Source organism: Uloborus diversus, chromosome 2, assembly GCF_026930045.1.
Source record: "Uloborus diversus isolate 005 chromosome 2, Udiv.v.3.1, whole genome shotgun sequence".
Classification (NCBI taxonomy): Eukaryota; Metazoa; Arthropoda; class Arachnida; order Araneae; family Uloboridae; genus Uloborus; species Uloborus diversus.
The window spans coordinates 188368549-188384680 of NC_072732.1; positions in this window are offsets into that span (position 1 = coordinate 188368549).

Sequence of the window (16132 nt, forward strand, 5' to 3'; positions counted from 1 at the left end):
TTTGGCGCGATCAATTTCGTGTTTGGCGACGAGTGAAAGTAATCAAAACATACACTTGTGATGTGAGGAGATCTTAACTTGCGATTTGTATTATAAATGCTGTACGTTGCAGAAATTTTTATTTTTAATGAATATGACTTGATATTAAAACCCATTTTAACTTATGTTTTAATGTTAAGGTTTTTATTTTTCCTGATCATTTCTTAGACAAAAATTGACTTATGTATCGTTTTTAATGTTCCTTCAAGCTATAAAACTCCAAATTAAATCTATGCAACGTAAGTATTAACAGTGTCAATTTTTTGTTTTTTGAAAGGAGATGCAGAGGAAATAAAATGCTTATAAATTATAGAACTTTCAATGCTTGCTGACAGTATCTTTTAATAACATTTAGATTTAAGTTTAAACGATTTATGATTTTCTGCCAAATATTTATTAGTTGAAATTTGTAAAAAAAATGTCAATTCGATTATGAAATTAATGTAACCACATGAATTTGCCAAAGCGTTTGAGGTGGATATGAAGTGCAACACTTGCTTGACACACGGCACAGTTTTTATTGATTTTTTTGATTGAGCGAGCCAATTTAAAATACTATTTTATTAAAAATTTAATGCATTGTAGGTATTTTTGGTTGTTTTGGTAATTTATTCTTTTTTTATTCAACAAGCATGCCAGTCGCTGTGTGTTCCATCATAAAGAGAAAACTGAGGTGTTTTAAGTTCGGTTCAAGTAGTGTGTTCGTACCTTTTATTATGCTCTAATTAGGGTTTTTAAATTTTTAGGTTGCCTAGTTATTTCCTTGATATGCTACTCTTTCTTTATCACCTGAAGAATAAAGTGCATGTTATCACCTCGCTTCAGGTTCGTAAAAATTTCTTTTTTTTTTTTTTTTGAGAAAATGATTTTTAAATAATTATGCCATGATTGATACATAATTAAGTTTTAACAAGTGTTGAATTACCTTTGAGATCAGGACCGTAATTCAGATTGTAAAATTCCTCCCAGCCACAAAGCTCTTGTTTGTCAGAAATTAGGTACATTTAAAGTTTTGCGGGTTGAAATATCAATACAGTTGAAGAGCATTATAATGCACACCTTTGGATCAGAGTTTTTGCGTTATACAGGTTTTGGCGTTATATAGGTCAATTCAAAATTTTTAAACTAGTATTCAAAATATATCTATATATTAGCACTTCAGAATGAGTTTTATCTGTAGTGAATATTGAAGCATTAATTATGCAATGAGTCATTCACAAATAAATATGTTTCTTTATTAAAAGAAAGTAAAATATCCTGCACTTCTGCTAGCTTCATGGTTTGCAAAACAGCTGCATTTTCAAAAACCATCTGGTATTTTCATTTTACTGTAAATGCTAATTTTTAATTAAAAGCTTTGAATTAAGGTGAAAAGATGAAAAACTGATTCAAAATTTACTTCTCCTAACAATTTTTATGTTTGCAAGGCAAAATAGAGGGATTTTTTAAACTTCAAAACTTATTGTTTACTTCTGAAAAGTTGTGCGGTTTATAGAGAATTGCATTATACAGGTCGGCGTTATAAAGGTATTCTACTGTACTTTTATGATAAAATGCTGAATCAAAGATTTTTTAAGTGAAACTTTTTATGCGAGGGCTTTCAAGTTATGGTCTAACCTTTTTGTGTGATGAAAATTGGTGGGGATAAGCAATGTTGGTTAGAAGGAAAGCAGTGGCTTGCTTGCCTTCAGAAGTGAGATATTACACTCTTCTCGCTTCCTTTCTCATTTTGTATGGTTGCATGTACTGCGTTCATGCAGAGCGGAGATCAATATGTACATTGCAGATCATTTCTCTTTTTAAGAAGGAAGAAGATGATCATTATCAGTGGACGCATGTATATAATTTTATGTAAAAATATGAATAAGAAATACAATCTATTCAAAAGTGTTTGATGAATAATTAAAATGTTTCACGTCTATCGTGTGTCATTATGACACAACCCGTTTCTTGGAATCAAACTTTAGAAGAATTTTACTCTTTTAGATCAGCAGAAGAATAAAGTACATGAAGCTCTCACCCCACATCAAGTTCATAAAAATTTCGATATTTGGTGCGAAAATGATTTTTAAATCATCCTATCTCGATTAATGTGGAGTTAAATTTTAACTAGTGTGGAATTGCATTTTGAAATAAAGGCTGTCATTTTGGGTTTTTGAGATTATCTGTAAAGATCAGGGTTCGAAAATATCCGATATTTTGATATATATAGGATATTTTGATATTTATTCGATGTATTCAACCAATGCAAATTAAAGTCTTTAGTAACTGCTTCCTAAAATCAGTGTTATTTATTTTCTTACGTTATTATTATAATGCATCAACTTTAAAAGTAATGTTTCTTTCATTATTTATATTCATTTGTTACATGTTCGTGATTTTGCCTCGCCCACTCAAAAAGTAATTCAATTGCATCTGAGTTCATTTCAACGACTCATAAAAATAAATATGAAAATAAATAAATATTCAGTTTATCAGAGCTTATCTTAATTTGTTGAACGCTTTAGAAAATCAATACTTTTGTCAGGAAATAGAACATTGAAATAACGGGGAATTTAAATGCTCTAAAACAGTGGTTCAAAACTGATTCATGTGGCCAGCTGAAATATCTGGTATAGATAAATTAATTTACTGAAAAACGTGGCTTTTTTTTAAAGAATTTAAATTTAAACATCAGTATATTGCATTCTCTATATTTTTACTTCACTTAAATTTATATGTTAAAAACAAACAAAAACAGTTTATAATTAGTTTCTATAGTATGCACTCACATTTTTTCAATGACAAGTAGTAAGCCCTTTGATGAGGTAGTGGCATTCACGTAAAAGTTTAAGACAGGAGTTCAATTTTTTTTTTCCGCAATCTTGACTAAAACCATTAAAAAAAAAATTTATAGTTTACTGAAAATTACTCAGGACTACTGAAATAACACTTTCTGGAATAAAATTTGTTCAATATAACTGTGCCATGTGCTTTCATTATAGGATTTGTAGGACCATAGGAGCTATTTGTTGGTCAGAAAATAAAATAAAAAATATTAGTGTTATTAAATTATTCGGAACTCCAGCGCTCGAATACGCTACCTTGCGGTGATTTATAAAACTGCGTCTGCACCTAAAACATTGCCACGTTGCGCATCACGTGTGTCTGTTGACGTAAACACAGGCAGTTTGTTCTGAGTATTTATTAACGCAATCGATGTGTCTTAGTTTGCTTTCAGCTACAGAAATTAATTCGTCCCTTAGTAGTATTCTCGAGCTTCTCAAAATAATGTTAGTTTTTCTTATTTCTTTCAAAAAAGTATTAAATGGTGGAAGCGTAAACAAGAAAACTCTGGATTAACAAAATTGGATAACGTTATACCAGGTAAAAATTTTTATTGTTTTGTATGAATTTGTAAGAATATGAGTTTTTTTTAATCTTAAATTAATTTAACTAATCATATTTTACAGCAGCATTTAGTTGGAATGGACAGTATGCAAAATATTTTCTTGAATATATTATCGTAGAACAAAATGAATAACCGAGAAAGAATTTACTTTATTCCTTTTATTCTCAGCTGAAAGGTTTCGCCAAATTTGTTTAGGGTTATAGTAGTTTTAGTATTGTGCAAGCAAAGTAGCCTTGGCGAGTTTTCGCGTTTTTAGTTAAACCATTTTTAATTTTTATCATGAGTGGAATAAAATGATAGTAAGATTACAGAATTCGATAAGTAAAAAGAAATAATGGTCAATCAACTGAAAAGAAAACTACCACCATATATAAACTGTGAGTACACATTTTATTTATTTTGTTCTGAGTGAATTTGAATAAATATCAGTTTTTCAATTCGATGAAAAAAAAAACGAACTTAACAACATTGACTGGACACTTTTCTTTAACCTAATTCCACATAAATGATTTAAATAAAATTTGTTACTACAGTATCCTACTGAAATAGACAGTATGCAAATAAATTTTCTTGAAAATATTTATCGCAGAACAGATTGAAAAATCCAGAAAGAACGTTAAGAATTTGAACAATAAAAAATAAAAGTTCGCCAAAAATCTGTTTATAGTGTTATGGTTTTAAAATTATGTGAAAGAATAATGTATCTTGACAAGATTTCGCATATCAGGTAAATTATTTCCATGACGAATGAATTAAATGCATGATTTCTTTGGATATCCAATCATATAGTCATAGAAATAAATTATCTAGTGTTAAACGTTACTCTTGACAGTCTGCCACGTATGTGCACTATGTGACAAAAATGTCAACAAATGCTGGAAATGTCACGAAACTGAACTTAATATGTACTAATGTATAGAAAAAACGGTACAAAATGAAAATGCCGTTCGAAGCGAACCAAAAATTTATGAATTCCGAATTCAACATCGTGAAAATGGCTGCTTCAGAACAACTTACTGTGTGTTCTACATTAATTGTTTACTTTCGTAATACTTTTTGGTTTCTAATCTCTTTCTATATGGGTCAGAATATCCACAAGACTTTGAAAAATCTTTTCAAACGAATAAAGCGAAAAAATCATACATACGAACAAAAATCACAACACTTTTAGCATTTTTTTCGCTACCACATGCGTTTGTTTTAGTTTTCAATTCCGCCATTAAACAGTGACTGCAGTGCCCCCTATAGTTCGTTGGAGTTGCGAATTGGGACCGGTACAACGTGCCCCACTGTTTTACTTTTTCAAGTGTTTTTAAAACACACCCTGTTATTTGAAATTTAACTTTACAACACACTTAATGCAAAGTAGTTGAAATTCAGCTCTATTTCAATTAAAGTGTGTTTATTTATTTTCCATTAATAATTTTCTGAACTACTTTAAAAAACATTCCTGCCAATTGTGTTCAGCCGTATTGATGATTTAGCACATTTGAAGAGTTTTACTTCTGCTTTTAAATGTATTTGCCCTTAATGTTTTTTTAAGTTTCTTCCAGATATTCTGCAACTTGAAGAAAGCTCAACTGCTAGTTTAATTTAAGTTTACAAGGATGTCCAGAAATCATTTTCTTGGATTGACAGCTTTATCAAAACTAATTTTTATGAAGTTGTTTAAAAAAATAATATACTTCCATACATAATATGCCATTCATGTTTGTAATGGTTCACATTATGCTGATGACTTCGGGAAATTTGTTACCGAAATGGTCTTTGGACTTTCAACAACAACATACAAACCAACGAAAATTTTGTGTTTAAATGCTAAATAGTGTAATTAAATGAAATTTTGATCTTCTTTATACAATCAATGCTGTATTTCTGATTTGTCACGCTTATTATCAAATTTATTATCATTCATTTGTGTAATAATATTGAAATGTAAGGAGGTAAAACAAACAATTTTGCAACAGAAATTGAGAAATAGCTGGAATTCTGTTTTGATTCTCTAAATTTAGAGTTTTAAATTTGTTTTGTAAAACAAATGCTTTCTTAAGGTTTATGCTTGTTTGTCATGTAAAAATATTGTTTTCAATTTAGATTTTTAATAAACTTTTTGGTATTCAATGCAAGGCTAAAAAACTTAGGTATACGTAAAATTGTGAAAGATGTGTTTAGGTTTGTTTATTTCATGATTAAATGAACAGTTCATTGATGCTTATTCTCTTCCTGTAGTTATCCAGAAATCTCCCCCCCCCCCCAAGAAGAGATTTTTCTCCCCACTTAAACTGCAGGACAGGATTTGAATAACTGCAAATAACTCCAATTTTGGAAGGGATAGGTAAAAACCGTTATCTAAGTCCATTTCCGACTGTCAATGCACCTGTTCTGTTTCTGACTGAGTTCTGGAGGCATTTTTCAGGAAATTGGAACATAGGTTGTGTTCATCTATCCATGATACAGGGTAATGAATGGAATTACAATCTATATGAAAAAATCTGAACAAGAAATTCAATTTATTTCAATCAAGGGGTTTTTTTTTCCACAAAAATGCACTTCACAAATAGTATAAAAGAAAATAAATTACAAGCATCAGTATATTTTGCCCTGTCTAATCTAAACTCCCTGATTGAGTAGATGGGAGTAAAGCCTATAACAAAATTTATTTTCTTTATGCTTATAAGTGACTGAAAATTTTGATTATGCTTATGTTTTGTCCATAGTTATTAGTTTTAGGAAATGATACTTTGGAGTAAAGAATTTTTAAAAATTTGGTAATAATAACCACCTTTTGAACATCTGAATATTTTAAAGTTACATTGCATTTCAGAAAACACACAGATTAATCTTTGCTTATTTTGTTACTTAAGCAGTTATTGACAATAATACTTTACCCCAAAATCTATAAAAACTACAAATCCTGTTTCGGTACCCTGAATTTGATTTTAATTGCCTTATTGAGAAAAATGTTTTCATTTCCTCTTTTTTTTTCGTGTAAAAATGTTGGAAGTTCTATGTTTGAAATAAAGTTTACAAATGTAACAACACCAAAACATAAATTGAACATTAGAGACTTTTGTTATAATCTTTATATGGTAATGACCTGAAGACTTAGTATGGAATGAATGTGTTTTCTTCATGCTAAGTTGTATTTAAAATCTCTGTCAAAATTAAATGTAAACATTGCTTTTCCACAAACATTGAAAACAAGTACAAGTCCTCTACTGGTGCTGTGAATGATTTTTTGTTTGTTTCATTAAAAAAGTCTACTTTCTTTTCTTTATAATATTGTTTTGATGTGAAAATATTGTTCAAAATTTAAGTAATAAATGTATGATGCAGAGAAATAAATAAATTTGTGCTTTTTTTAATGTTGTTTTTCTTACCTTACTTTAATAGATACATTTGTTTCTTATTCATATGAGTTGAAAATAAGTAATGTTTCAAATTACACCCCCTCAACTCCTCAATTTATTTCTGAATATTTCTATCTACATCAAATTAAAGTAATAATTTTCAACTTTATTCAGATTAATATTTTAACCAGGAGTGCCTACTGAACCACTAAAATATTTAGAGGTTCTTGGTATCTTTTCTTTCTTTTTTTGGGGGGGGGGGGATGGTTACCTCATTTTAACCATCTACCTATTTCTAGTATTAAGCTTTCAAATTTCCTTTGCATATGTATCTTTCAAATTTTTAATTTAATGTTTAACTTAATCACATTTAAATCAGAAAATTGCATAGGGTAAACTTAAACATGCAATTTTTTTTAACAGCAAACCATTTTAATTAGTAATATTGCTTTTTATATGGTTACAGGAAATATTTTTAATTTTAAAACTCTTCATAACGCTTGCCTTTCCGAAACAAAAACAAGCAATTTCTAATGTGCATTATCTGTCGTTCATTTATTTATTTTCATTTTCTTACCTTTTTTGTCTCTTCATTTATTTTGAAACAATTGAATTCTAATACATGGAGGTGAGAATTCACATGCTGCGAACCAAAAAAATAAAAATTGTTACAAAAAAAACTGTTGGCAGATTTAAATGGATATATTTTTGCTGAAATTAAAAAATAATAAATTATTCCTTAGTTTTAACTGTAAAAGGCATGTGACAGCAAAGTTGCACTTTTTAAACATTAGCCCATTAGTGACTGAAGTTTTTAATTAAACTAATGTTTTCTTTTTCGGATGAAAATGCTTGAAATTTTGTGTTTTAAATAAAGTTTATAGATATAATAAGACCAAAAAATAAATCGAACAATAGAGATCTATGTTGTTTACAAAAACAAGATTACAATAATAAGATCATGCTATTGATCTGAAAACTTAGCATGAAATAAATGAGTTTTCCTCATGCTAAATTGTTTTTAGTTTTTGCCTTCTTATAAAAATTCAAAATACATACAAGTCCTTTTTTGGTGCTCTGAAATGTTTTAATTTTGTTTCCTTGAAAAAATGTGTACAACCAAATTCTTTTCATTCTAGTATTGTTTTGGTATAAAAATGTTGGTGAAAATTTTAAATAATAGATAGTGTACTCTTATGCATATATGAATGTTGAAAAAATATGATGAGTCAAAATACACGCCCCCCCCCCCTTAACTTCCCAATTTATTTCTGGATATTTCTATCTGCATCTAGTTTCAAATAAAAATGACCTCTGATTAATATAATTTCAGTTTTCAACTTCATACAAATTAATCTATTGACTAGGTGTGCTCACTAAACCATTGAAATATTCAGAGGTTCTGAACGTCTTAAGGAGTTCAACAACCTATGAAATTGAAGAAAAAAATTGAAAAAAACCTAGCACTAAGACCTATTTAATGTTACAAATGTACACTGATGGTCTCTGGGGAGGGACTATACAGATTTTGTTGCAGGGAGGCCCAAAATGTATAGATCTGGACCTGGATAGGATGCCTTGTTTTAAGCTTCTACATATTTCTAGTATTATTCTTTCAAACTTTCCTTTACATATACATGGGTGCCACACCCCTAACAGCACCATATATTTCCTTTCGAATTTTTTAAGCTAATGCTAAACTTTGTTCCATTTAAATCAGAAAATCGTATATTTTTCCTTTTATAAAAAAAAATGTAATGCGTTTGATATCAATATAAGAAATATTTCTATGTTCAAAAATCTTTATTAAAGCTTAATTTAATGTAGCAAACAAAAGCAATTTTTTATGTTCGTTATTTGTTGCTTATTTATTTATTATTATTTTTTTTTAATTTTCTTAATCAGTTTTTATTCCCTCATTCATTTTGAATCAATTAAAACTAAATATAATTTTCGTTACCTCGGAATTTTTTGATTAGTTTAAAATTAATCGTATTAAAGAGAATAAGGTTTAAGAAAAAAACCTGCTTTTAATTCTGCTAACACAGGGCCATTTTGCCTTTTTTTAATATTTGAATTAAAATCGAGCGTTTCATTTATTGGTAGCATGCATTTTCGAATCCGCGGGGCGCGAGTTTACATCCTTCAGAACCCGTTTCAGCCACTCTTTCCGCTTCCGCTTGTTACTATTTTTTTAAATGAAACTCGAAAGCGAACAAGGAGCCAATCTTGCAGCTCGGCGGCAACCCTATCTTCCCCTGTAACCGGTAGCGCTTTCCGAGCGTAGCTGTTGTCGCAACTCTGAAAACTACGTTTTCATATAGGGACTCTAGATGGCACAACAACAACGCGTTAACTGGAAACGTTTCTTCAACGAACTTTACCCACCGTCTGGAAACGGTCCATTTTCGTCCTCGGGTATTTTGTTTCAGTATCCTTTATTAATATCGCGAAACAAATTCTTTTAACTTTATATGTGACGAATATTTTGTTTTTCGGATTTATACAAACTTATGATTGCGTGAAAAATGCAGAAAAAATTGATAAATAAAATGAGAATGTGGGTTTTCACCGGGGGTGGGGGCGACGCCCCCTAGTTCTGGGAAAACTTTGAAAAGTAACAACACACCATCCGCAATCTTAAAACAAAAAATTATGATTTTTTCTCTTTTATTTATGAATAATTCAGAAGTGAAAATCAAGAGAATAATCAAGACTCTTCTCTGATGGATGAAAAAAAAAAGAAAAAAAAATCCGCACATTACATACAAAGAGCAAAAGAGCACTGGGATGTCAAAAATGACTCTATAACTCTTTTGAAGTGAAAACTACTAGGGTACAAAAATGAAAATATAATCCCAAACGAGTTATGCATTCAACTGCAATCCTCATATACTAGCCAGAAATCAAGTAAGGCTCTTGACGTCATCGACGATGAAACTCGTGTCGCGGCGGCATGATAATCTGACAAATATGTTTTTATAATGTTTAACATGCAGGGAAAGGCTGAGTTGGAACCGGTAACTTAACTGTTTTACTGGTAAGACTGTCATTTCTGAGGATTGAAGAAACGAAAAAGTGGTCAACAATGAACGCTATCTACTGGAGTTTAGTGTTAATCCACTGGAGTTAGGGTTAAAATTTCAACTATCAAATTATCACCAAACAGGCAATTGCTTCATTCAAATGTAGAAGCAATTTTCACCCGTCATATCTTGACGGGCGATTTTCTAGTACTTAAATAATCGACGATTATTTTACGAAATTAGAAGCTAAAACAAGAGCCCCCCCCCCCCCCACGTAATTTTGCATTGACAGAATGACGTCTCGTTGTGATTTGCTTTTTTTTTTTTTTTTCAACATATTTATTTCCAAACAGAAAGTGAAAGCATTAAACAATTGGCAGATTTTTTAGGATAAGAATATGGATCTCCACCCCTAGCAGTTCAAAACTAAATTTCAAATTTTCCAGAATCATACATCTATACTAGCAATATAAAGCAGTAGAGTTTGGTGTTTGAACGCGCTACTGGTTCGAATTGAAAAATTCTTTTTGTGTTCAATAGTTCATTCATTGTTGAGGAAGACTATTATAAGCTATATAAATTCACATTAGCAGTGGAGCAGCAAATAAAAATGTATGAAAACGGGAAAATTGATATTATAATATAAAAGGTTTGGAGGGCAGGATATGTGTAGCCACGGCGACTCGACCTGTGGGTTTTGTGATCCAGTGAATGTAGGATCAAATCAGCCATGTGGCAAATCGAGAAAATCCTAAACGTTGCTAAAAATGATTAAAAAAAGAAAAAAAACCTATATAAGGGCCGTATGCAGGGGGGTGGTTTACAGGGTTCAAACCTCATCCAAAATTTTTCATCCAAAGAAATGCTTTCCATTGTTTATTATATTTATTTATTTATATTTTGGTAAAAAAGCAATATTGTTGTTATTATTATTTTAGTAATTTTATTAGTGAAATGAAATTAGTATGACTGAAAAATTGTACAAACTCATTGTGTGTTTATGGTAGTTTATGGTAGTTATTGAGAAATGAATTTTTTATGTAACAATATGGCCTTTTGTAAGAACATCCCCTCCCTCCATTTAGATAATCTATTGTTACAAAAATTAATAGAATACACATGAAACCAAATGTGATAGACCATAAAAATGTTTCAAAAAATGTGTTTGGTAAAACAAAAGTCTGGATACGGCCCTAGCATATATATATATATATATATATATATATATATATGTATATATATATATATATATATATATATATATATATATATATATATATATATATATATATATATATATATATATATATATATATATATCTTAATATATAAAAATCTTCTGTGCGGACGTTTGTCACCATAAGGCTTTTAAACGGCTGGATCGATTTTGATCAAATTTTTTATGTGTAATTAAGTTGTGGCAAACATGGTTTCGAAGCGCGATAGACCAAATCGGAAAAGTTTTTGTAAATTAATTAATTAATTTAAACATTGGATGGCTATATCTCCCATATGATTAATATTTATTTTAATCTATTGTTGAGTGAGAACTGAAATAAATATTTAACCCGTTGCCAAAGGACAATAAGAAAGCCAGCTCTACTTTCTGTAATGAAATTTCCTCTTGCGATATGTCAATTGAGAATAGATAAAACGTAGAGAGAGAGAGAGTGAAGCCATGAAGTTTCTGTAATGAAATTTCCTCTTGCGATATGTCAATTGAGAATAGATAAAACGTAGAGAGAGAGAGAGAGAGTGAAGCCATCATTTTTTGAAAACAACGATTCTAGGTCCTGTGATATATTTTAAAGTAAAGTACTCAGAAACTACCGTACAGAGCAAAATTTGTTTCTCGGCTGAAATCCATCTGGAGTTTGGCACCAATGTCAAGAATACTTTAATGATTATCGAACTAATCAATACATTATTAAAGGAAAAGATGATGGAATTTGAAGACGAAACAAATTTGATCTTCATCCAGATAAATTACAACAGAGTAGTTCTGTACACAAAAGATCAGTGTATTGGAAGGTCTTTATCTTTGGTAGAAATAACAAATTAGGCAATATATGAAGCATTAAAAGTTTTCGTTTAAAAGATCGGATTGCTAATCGGTCGGGGTTGACTTCGTTCACTGATCGGCTGGATTACAGTAACGTGATGGCTTGGCGACTTTGGCTATAAACAATAGAGTTTTTCGTTTTTAAAGAGTTTTTTAGTCATTTTAGTTGAAGAATGTGTTTATTTTCATCGGGAGGGGGGGGGGGGTGAGCGATTTTCCCCCTTATTCAGAGAACTATTTTTAACTTTATGATTTTTTAAACGATATCCTTTCATTTGTTTTATTATTTTTCATATGGGGGTTGCTGCAGCGGGATTTCCCGTTTGTTCTAGATGTGTTGTTAATTTTTTACACTAAATATCTGAGGAAGCTTTTTATCCTTTGAGTATGGCTGAAGGAACAAACCATCAAGTACAGGAGAAAAAATAGTTAAAAAAACAACTGCTTAGTGGGCATTAGATAAATCAAGTTGTAATAAATATACGCATTCTGACACCAAGCAGCTTAAATCGTTTTCTTTTACTTATTTTTTTCAACAAAATGATGCAAACACTTGATTGTTTATTGAAATTTTTTAACTTTTCAATTTACAAAGTTTGAACAGAACAACGTCTGTCGGGTCCTCTAATATATATATATATATATATATATATATATATATATACGTATCATTGTCTTATTTTTCTTATTAATTAATTAATAATATAATTAACTATAACAACATAAAGTTGAGTTTGTTTGTTTGAATGTGCTAATCTCAGGAACAACTGGTTCGAATTGAAAAATTCTTTTTGTGTTAAATAGCCCATTCATTGGCGAAGGTTATAAGCTATATAACAACACGCTATGATTAATCAGAGGGCAGCAGCTATAAAAAATGTTATGAAAACGGGAAAATATATGCCTATACTAATACAGTAGAAACCTGTTTGCAACGGTACTGTTGGGACCTAAAAAAATATCGTAATAGACAGGTTATCGTTATAGACAGTTTGATTATTCATGCTGACATTTTTCTGGGGCCAAAAAAAAAAAAAAAAAAAATAATAATTAAATAAATAAATAAAAAAAATATTGTTATAGACAGGTTATCGTTATAGTAGACAGGTTATCGTTTTCAGTATCGTTACACACAGGCTTAACTGTATTATGAAGCTGAAGAGTGTTTGTTTGAACGTGTTAATCTCAGAAATTACTGGTTCGAATTGAAAAAGTCTTTTTGTGTTGAATAGTCTATTTACTGAGGAAGGCTATAGGCCCTATTTTTTTTCAAATCAGATTGACCAAAATATTTGTAATTGCAAACTAAATGTTTAATTAATTGTTTAGTTCTATGCATTCTTTATAGATGGCGGGGTAAGTTAACTCTTCGAGAGGGCGCTGGCCGACAGTGTCGATAGCTGCGAGGAACCATGCCCATGCTACGCTATTGTAATCAGCGAATATATTTTTTGAATGCGTTTTTTTTTTTTTTTTTTTTTTTTTTTTTTTTTTTTTTTTTGCGATGTTCAGGTACATAATTTGATTTTGTAGGATTTTTCTATTGGGTTTTGTTTCCTTATTTCTTCAACGTTTGTTTTTGTTCCTATAATTGAAGATAGTTACTTATCTAAGCAAATAATTTGATTTGTCATATTATTCAGTTGTGATTGTTCATTATAACAATTTTATTACAGCATTGTTTATAAAAGCGAAACAATTTAAACTGAAGGGGAAAAAAACCGCTTCACTCGCTAAATTGCAGGGTTACGGTAGCGTGGTTGTTTGGCACGTTATGCGATGAATTATGTAGCTGATTACCTTGAGCTTTAAAGCTGCTGTTAATATTTTTATGTGTTTTGGCGAATAGTTTTAGATTCTAAAGAGCCTTTAATAGGTCTTTTGAAAAGGTGTCTACGTATTTTAGTTGAAAAAATTATCCTCTGATATGAGAAGGGAGAGGGGGGGGGCTGTATTTCTTTTGCTCAACGGACTTCCTTTAACTTCTTAGCACGGGAATCGCCGTGCGGGTTTTGCTATTTGTAGATTAAACGTCTGAGTAATAATAAAATTGTGGGAGAAGCCTTTCCGGCACAGAAATTTACACATTTCTTGAAAGATCGCTTTATTACTTGATGAAATGTTTTTCAACTATGTGTTCTCTTTATTTTTTTTAAAGGCGAAATTACGTAAACGGTACTAATAGTTAGAGCTGTACTTAATACTCTCAGAAAATTTTTGTCTTTTTTTTATTTTTGAGAGATAGAGAGAGAGAGAGAGAGAGAGAGAGACAGAGAGAGAGAGAGAAAATACTTTCGCAAACTAAATAAATTCCAGTGACCTGAGCGTTCTGATAAATTGAATGACGGACAGATGACATTTTACTGTATTAAATAATTTTAATGTTCTCTATAAGGGCTTTTAGCGAAATAATTAGAATTTTTTTATTGTATAGAAGTAAATCAACAAAATATAAGATGGAAATTGAAGTTCTTCTTTAACACCAGTCAAGTAAAAATAAATTTGGATCCGATGAGAATTTTAATTCTTAATTGAGTTTTGTAATATTGATGTAGTTTCAAGAACTTAAAAACTGCACCTAATGTACATTTTTTTGAAAGAAAGAACACGACAAATGTAATGTCCATATTATCCTTAACTGCTTCTTTAGTCCCTTGTGAAACTTACTACGTATTTATCAGAAAGGAAATTATTTAATTACACTTGGACAATTTTTATAATGCTGCTGCAGATCATGATTTGAATGTTCCAAACATTTGAACAACAGAAAATGTAATAGCATTAAATGCTTTTGATACAGGTCTAGACAAAATGTTGCTTAAAAAAATAAGTTACACTTCACACATCAGCTAATGAAAATAATGCCATTAATGAGTTTAAAAAAGCCTTTGTCTTTACAGTTGTTGATAAAGCCAGTTCTAATTATTCTATCTGCTGCAAAAATTTATATGCTAATATTTTAAAAAATGAACTAGAAAAAACCACCACTTATAATTCCTCCAAACTTAATGAATCCTTCATCATCAAAAAAATTGCTACTGCTTACAAACTTTTTAAATTGCCACGTCCTGATTCTGTTAACTTACCTTACTTATATGCAATTCCAAAATTTCATAAAACACCTGTTGGACTTCGTTTTATATGCTCTGCCACCAACACCATCGGAAAAAATCTGAGTGTAAAACTTGAACAGTTTCTAAAAAAAATTCTAGAACAACTTACACTTCAACAAAAGAATTGGTTTTGGATTGTTAATAATAGTGTAGAAGTGATCAATTTACTTAATCTGCTTGATATAAATAACTTAGAAACTTTTGATTTTGAAAACCTCTTCACCAACATCCCACTCATTGAACTTTTTTCATCTGTGTCAGAACTTTTTAATTCGGTCAAGGATTCCCTTGATTTTAATGAATTGTTTTTCCTTGGTCTTTTTAAATTTTGTATTTTCAATAATTTTTTTCAAAAATGGTAATTTATGTTTTCTACAAATAAATGGCATTGCAATGGGAGCTAATTTTAGCTCTACATTAGCCAACCTTTTTCTTTTACATTGTAACGGATCCGGTGAGACTTCCAACTTTCTTGAAAGGACGACACAGTTCTTGATTAAGAATACAGGAAATTTATTTACACTATGCACAGGGAAGATCGTCAACAACTGCTAAATTAATCACCAGCAATTAAGCAAATATCACACAAACCGTAAACTCAACGGTTACATACGTATTTACTTCCAAATACGAAAAACAACGCAGCGAAATGCCTCGCAATAAACAGAGCTAATACACTCTCAGTACGAATTCTCAATCGAAACTAAACTTTTTATCACGCGGGACGCTTTTATAAACATCGAAAAGATTCCACAACATTCGAAATGTTTCTCGAAATGCGTAGACCGTTTTCAAATTTTATCAGTGAAGAAAAGAAATAGGGGGATCGTATACTTCAGAAGAATGTAAAGAGGCTGTATATTCATTACGGGGAAACTATTTACAGGTTACGTTACTACAATAATTACTATTTACAGAATTCGTAACAATATTATGAGAGAAAATATTTAATTAACAATCCTTCCTCTACACCTCTTTGTTGCAAGTACATCAAAGACCTTTTGTGTATAAATTTTCCGAATTTTTCTGAACTTAGCGAAACTATTTATCATAGTTCATTAACGCTCGAAAAGACTAGTTCTAATCAAAATAGTTTTAATTTCCTGGATATCAACATACAAATTGACTCAAATTGTTCCACTACAATCTAT